General features: G+C 35.2%; 1 non-coding gene across 1 annotated transcript; it reads right to left on the bottom strand.

Moving 5' to 3' along the window:
* Positions 1 to 5036: 5036 nt before the first annotated feature.
* On the bottom strand, positions 5037 to 5110 carry TRNAE-UUC. Its single transcript has one exon. It is a non-coding gene; the product is annotated as a tRNA-Glu (tRNA).
* Positions 5111 to 7542: the final 2432 nt, after the last annotated feature.

Below are 7542 nucleotides of genomic sequence, written 5' to 3'. Positions count from 1 at the left end.
GTGACGGCCAGGTCGGGGTTTGGCGGTGGAGGCAGTGCGTGGGGAGGTGGAGACGATGATGGTGGAGGAGCAGGGGCTGCGGTTTCGGTGCGGGTCTGGGTAGGGTTGTCGACGTCGAGGCTGGTCGGAGTTGGGGAGGAGGTGGTGGAGTTCGTGGTGAAGGCGGAGGTGGTGGTCGCGGCCTGGTGGCGGTGGTTTAAGCGGAGGACGAGAGCGAGAGAGAACGGAGAGAGAGAGGAGAGAGATATACAGGAGGCGGCGGGTTTTCTTATGAACAGGAGAGAGAGATACATATGAAATATATATATATAATATTAGGGTTAGGGTTTAGGGAATTAAACAAAAATAATTAAAATAAATACTATTGGGTACTTAAAAATCAAACTAATTGCAGAATAATTATCTACAAATAAAAACGTACATGTTGTGCTATTACAACAGTTGCTACGAAATAGTCGAAAAATACCCATATTATACAATTAAACAAAAATAATTAATAAATAAAATATATTTACTTATATTTAAAATCTAATAATTATGGGGTAATTATATACACAGTAAAACGTACAAGTTATACTAGCACGACAGATAATATGTAACAGTTGAAATAATACAACAAATTATACACGAAAATACGTAATTAATAATACAAAGTATTATACGAAATAATACGTAATAATATTAATAATACAACATATTATTTAAAATAATATGTAATAGTACTGATAACATAACAAATTAATTCTAGAAAATTTTACTGCACGAAATAAATTTATAAACACTAAAACCATTTGAATAAATATATAATCAGATTTTTAAATCATAAAAAAAATTATAGAAAATCGAGAAAAATACAAATACTCGTTTATAAATGATAATTAAATATTTTAAAATACTAAAAATTTATTTTAACTAGTATCAAAATTCACGGTCATTACAACTGAACCGTTCGTGGTGACCTATAGGCAATTTTCGATGCCTACACGGATCTTATTATGGTGTTCTCAATCGTCAAAGTGTGACCATTTACCATCAACGGACAGATATACTTCTGCATGCAATGTCCCAATCAAATTGGCGGCCAGAGAACAACAAGGATTCCAACTCAGTCGACCCGTCGAGTCGACATCTCCTTATGTCGACACGAATAGCGGTACTAGTTGACCCTATTGTCGAAGACGACTCGCAACGAGCCCACTCGACCAATTATTTGATGCATCACGTGTTGCGCGCCTATGCGGAAGCGTGCTCGCACACCGAACGAATTTGTAAGCACGAGAGAGGAGAACCAATCCACACACGAGCACAATTCAATCCAAAATACGACAAATCAAATTAAACCAAACAGAGAGATATACGTGGTTCGACAATTTGCCTATGTCCACGGGGAGAGGATGATAAGATTTCACTAAATCAAGGAGAGTACAAATGTAGGCATATAAAATTGCTTATAGGTCCCTTTTGCTCAGCTCGGCACAAACCGACGAACCAACGAGGCGACGAGATCGACGAATCGCATCAAGCGACGGAATGCATCCATACGCGTTCGGAATCAAGCCAAGTGTCGAAGAGTCAATGAGTCATCCAACCGAAAGCGGACTCGAACGAATCACGATCGAATCAAGATCAGTTTCGGACTCAGACTCAGAAGTGGATTTACTGCCTAATCAGGATCCGGACTTACTGCCAAATCTGGAATCAAGTCAACGAGTCGTTTCCAGGTCAATCAACCACACAACAGAAACACAACCGAATCAAGTCCAGATCAACAACGAAGCGCAGAACCGGACAACGGAAAAATGCGGAACGAACAACACCCGGAGGGGCTCGGCCGAAACCGAGCCACCTCAAGGTGGCTCGGCCCAAGCTGAGCCACCCTGAGGTGGCTCGGTGGCCGAGCCACCCCAGGGAGATGAACATTGTTGATGACTGTGTATATCACAAGTTCAGTGGGAGTAAGTATATTTTTCTGGTTCTGTATGTGGATGACATCTTGCTTGCCACTAATGATATAGGCATGTTGCACGAAACCAAGAGATTTCTATCAAAGAATTTTGAGATGAAAGATCTTGGGGACGCCTCTTTTATATTAGGGATCCAGATACATCGAGATCGCTCTCGGGGTATTCTTGGATTATCACAAAAGAGCTATATCGATAAGGTACTTAAAAGGTTTGGCATGCAAGATTGCAGACCAGGTGACACCCCTGTTGCTAAAGGAGACAAGTTTAGTCTCAATCAGTGCCCTAAAGGTAACCTTGAAATTCAGGAAATGCAGAAGATTCCTTATGCTTCGGCTGTAGGAAGTCTAATGTATGCTCAGGTATGTACGCGTCCGGATATTGCGTACATTGTTGGGATGTTAGGCAGATACTTAAGCAACCCTGGTATGGATCATTGGATAGCAGTCAAAAGGGTTATGAGGTATCTTCAGAAAACAAAAGATTACATGCTCACATACAGAAAATCAGAGAAATTAGAGGTCATTGGGTATTCGGACTCTGATTTTGCTGGATGCCAAGATAGCAGGAAGTCTACATCAGGCTACATTTATATGTTAGCAGGAGGAGCTATATCATGGAAAAGTGTCAAACAAACACTAGTAGCTTCCTCCACTATGGCAGCAGAATTTGTAGCTTGCTATGAGGCATCCAATCAGGGAATATGGCTGCGAAATTTTGTCACGGGACTGCGCATTTTGGAAAATGTTGAAAGACCACTAAGGTTATATTGTGACAATAAATCTGCAGTAATGTATTCCAATAACAACAGGAGCTCAACTAAGTCAAAACATATTGACATTAAGTTCCTGGTTGTGAAAGAAAGGGTACAGAGTGGACAGATATCCATAGAGCACATTGGGACAAACTCCATGATAGCTGATCCTCTTACTAAGGGATTGCCACCTAAGGTCTTTCATGAGCATACTGCTCATATGGGTGTGGTATTATTTGAGGATATTATGTTTTAGTGGGAGTTTGTATTTGTGGTGCTTTATGTTTGGTTGTATTGTCTGATCAGAATAAAGCATTCAGTTAAGACACTCTGTTACATTATGTTTGGTTTTGACCTCACTAAGGAGGACCAGTTGAAAATAGACATGTACTGATCACATTGCATGTAATTTTCATGCTGCACATCCATGATTGATCTATGTCGTTTGATTGTATTGGTATATGTGACCATTGATGGGTCGAGTCACGATAAATGTGACGAAGGCCGCTTTGATCCTATATTGATATAGTCAATGGACGAGATTGTTTGGAAATACCTTTTCAGTGATAGCAATTTTTGAGCTCATAAGGTTATACACAATTTAAGGAATCATATGGTGCCCAAGTGGGAGATTGTTGGATTTAATCTAATAAATCTATTTGTGGGCACATATGATTAATCAATGTGTATTGCTATCTTTCAGGATAACCCACTAAAGTGATCAATTAATTTGGGTTAATTGGGTATTTAAATAAGTCTGTAATTGTGATTTATTGATGGGCTAAATTACAAAATTACAACATCTATAAATAAGGGGTTATGGTCCCTAACCTAGGGTTACATTCTCTAATTCTCTTCACCCCCATCTAGAAAGAGAAATTCGGATTTAGAGGAACCCTAAGGTTAGAAGATCATCAAAAACCCAAATCAAGATTTCTTCTATGGATTCAGGTATAAGCTTCCGCTCTTTTAGATTCTTGTTAATCTCTTTGAATTAATTATGGCTATATGGTTTTAGATCTCAAGTTTTTTTTAAAATTGTTGACCTATAGATAGTTCACGTGGAATTAGATAAGATATGATTAAAATTAGAATAGATTAGGATAACAATATAATATTCAAAAAAAGCTAAGGGTAATACTGACCATAGAAAGATTTTTCCGAACTCGTGCTTTTAAAGGGAGTATGATTTCATCAAATCATTAAAATAGCTATTACATCCATAATTATTAAGTTATTTTGATATCAGCTTCTCCAATAAAGAGTAAGAAAAAGCAATTAGAGAGAAATTAGTCCCTCAAATTGCTAATTATACCATTAATTTAAATGACTAATTTCAAAAAGCAATTAGAGAGAAATTAGTCCCTCAAATTGCTAATTATACCATTAATTTAAATGACTAATTTCAAATAACTTAAGAAACGAGTTACCTAATAATAATTTCAATGTTTTGACGGACTAAATTCAAAATATGAAAGATTTAAGGGTCTACTACAACAAATACTTTAATCGATTATTTTTTGTTAATAATTAATTAATTCTATAATTTGGTATCAATCAATTAGTTAATATTTACACATGCAATGCATATTATGTTTACAATGCTAATGTGCACTAAGCTTCTTTCTACTCTTTAGTTGTTTACCAATTCTAATTAGATCATTTTTTTTTATTAATTGGTTTTGAATGGAGAGAGCTTTAATTCGGGAGTTTAAGCTTCTTTATACTCTTTAGTTGTCAACCAATTCTAATTAGATTAATTTTTTTATTAATTAGTTTTTAATGAAGAGAGCTTTAATTTAGGTTTTTAATTTTAATTTAATAGCTTTAGTTGATAACCAATTATACTTAAGATAAGAATGTCAATATTGAAAAGGATTAGAGGTAAAATTGACCAATGATAGTTTTTCAAGAACTCCAACTATTAAAGGGTGTATGAAAAATGTATAGAAGCCAAATGTCAGAGATCTCTCAACTATCAAGTAAACACAGTCATATATCATAGTTTAATTTAGTTAATTTAAAAAGTATAAAATCTAATTGCTAATTAAAGACTGTATTTAAAAGATCATCTGCTTACATATCTATATATAAACTTAATCAATATATTACTATCAGCCGTGCTTTGCGTGGAATCATAGGTTAGTATTTAAATAGCCCAAAATGAAATTCAAAAAAATGATCCAGGAAACCAATTTGTAAGACTCTTAAGAGTTGAGGGAATAATGTGCAATTGTTAAGATTTGAGGAACTAATATGGAATAACTGAACGCTTGACGGGCTAGTACTGAAAATAAGTAAAAAAAAAAAATCCAAAAAGATTCCATTGCCGGGATTTGAACCCGGGTCGCCTGGGTGAAAGCCAGGTATCCTAACCGGACTAGACGACAATGGATCTGTTAAAGGGATAGCAGCATCTTTATATATATATATAAGTTGAAATAGAGGTCATCCCACCTACATTTAAATTATCAGTTAGCTGCTGCTGCAACATCAAATAATTGTTTTAGAAAAAGGCAAAACACAAAAGAGGTGATTTACGTACATTTGAAGAGTATTCTAACAACAAGAGTTAAAACTAATTGTGTATTTAATTAGGTACACTTTGAACAACAAATGTATTTGAAACATATTGTATATTTGGACAGACGAGTTAAAGTCGCCATCTCCCATCATCATCTAGTTTTCAACTTGTAAGTTTGGTTGAATATTGTTGTGATGCCAAAAGGTTATCACAAAAGCAAATAAGAACTATAGAGAAATTGCTATATATGACACTCAAAGTAAGAGGTTACGTACTACATTTTCTGTCATGGAAAACTGTTTAAAGTTGTAAGAATGCATGGGTTCACATTCAACTTTCCTCTATTTTCTTTGTTTGGTTACGAAAGAAAAATGTTTTACATGTCCAAGGTTATGTTGATACGTCACAATGATCAGAAATTGCCCTAAAATGTAAGGATTTGGGTATAAAGCCGATCACATCTCAGGAAAAAAGATTAATTAAATAATTAAAACACAACTACGTGCTGAAAAGAATGGCCCATTTGAAGGGGTCACACGACTCACACACTTCTCAATATTGCAATATTCAAACCAAACAAAATCAACTAAAAATAGAGAAAAATGATGAGATGTACGGCCACTTTTCAACTTGTGTCATAAATACCAGCTTTACATAAAACATCTAAACATCTTCTGAAAAGTGTTGCAATTGCGGGAGTTAGAATTATGTTACATCATAAATGCATTTATCATTTTGACGTATGCTACAAATCCAGAAAAATCCACACTCATAATCTTCTTTGTTTACGTGCATATTGAAGAAGATTTGAAGAAGATTTGGTGAAGGAAAAAATCTAATTAAAAAGTCAGATGCTAGGAACGGAGTAATCATGCCCAAATTAGGAGTTAATATGCTTTAAACACAGGCTTAGAAAGGAGTAATCATGCCCAATCTAGAAGTTAATAGGTCTTAAATGGAAGCTAGGAACAAAAAAGTCTAAGTATTGAAGAGAACTCTTATATTAAACTCATGACTGTGTTTTATCCTATCCGATGTTAACTTTAATTTGGTCAATTCAAATGTGGCTACAACCTTTGCTCCGACAATATATATTTATTAGGGAGTAACTGAAATTATCCTAGAGGGGGGTGAATAGGGTAATATGCTAATCTAATCCGATATTGATGCTAATTAAAAACTATTAACAAATATTCTAGAAAGTATGATATTCAACAACTTATATGTGCAAGGATATGTAATTAACACAAGGGTGAAATAGACATGAAATAATATAAACAAGATAGTGGGCAAATAACCAATGCAAACACAAGAAAATAATCACGGAGTTCGGTCAACCTCGACCTACGTCTATGCTCCTCACTCACGAGGAGAATCTCCACTATCACAACATGTTTTCAATGTTCACCGAAAACATTTACAAGACTCACAATCGGTTTTCTAGCTCACCTAAAACTTTCACAACTCACAAATGCAATCACACAATACACCCTCTAAGTGTTGACCTAGCCCGTGTCGACTTCCTCAAGTGCTTGGATTTACAACATCTCCTTAGACTTTACTACTAACGCCACTCCTCTTAGAATTGACTCCGTCTCTCACCACACACTCCTCTCGGTGTACTTGTGTATTACAATGTGATTCTCATAATTTGGCTCAAATAGAAGATTTTGTTCTCTAACAAGGTAAGAACTAAGTTTAAGCTCACTCAATCACACCCACAACCCAAATATACTATATGTGAAAATACTCAAGCTCAATGTTTGTGTGTGAAACAATAAGTAAATATGAAATCTAAACTCAAATCAATCTAGCAAATATATAAGATAAACAAAATGCAAATAAGCTAGATGAGGAGTTTAGAAAAACTTCTCTAAGAACAAAGAGGATGTAGATAATGATTTGAGGTTGAACTCCTCAAAACTTAAATCAAGCTCTTCTCTTTGTGAAACTTTCTTCACACAAACAAACTAAACCGTTTCTCACTTAAAACTCAGAAACAAACAACCAAAAACACTTATAAAAACACCTCAAAAACTCTACCAAAGAACCAAGGCAAGAGGGGTATATATAGCCCCAAAATCACAGCTCACAAAAACTAGCCGTTGGCTAGAAAAACACTATAAGTCGACTTATAACAGGGATGAGTCGACTTATAAACTAGCCGTTGGAACAGTGTTGTCAAATTTTAGAATTTTTGCGTAGCTAGCTTTATAAAATTTATTAAAAATAGTAAATCAACTTTAAAAATTATGAAATTTTGCGAAATGTTTTTAAACATGTAGATAAATATGTTAGGGAAA

Source organism: Asparagus officinalis, unplaced genomic scaffold (assembly GCF_001876935.1).
Source record: "Asparagus officinalis unplaced genomic scaffold, Aspof.V1 AsparagusV1_Un208, whole genome shotgun sequence".
Lineage (NCBI taxonomy): Eukaryota > Viridiplantae > Streptophyta > Magnoliopsida > Asparagales > Asparagaceae > Asparagus > Asparagus officinalis.
Note: the sequence above shows the minus strand (reverse complement) of the source record. Positions and strands in the feature narration are given on the sequence as shown.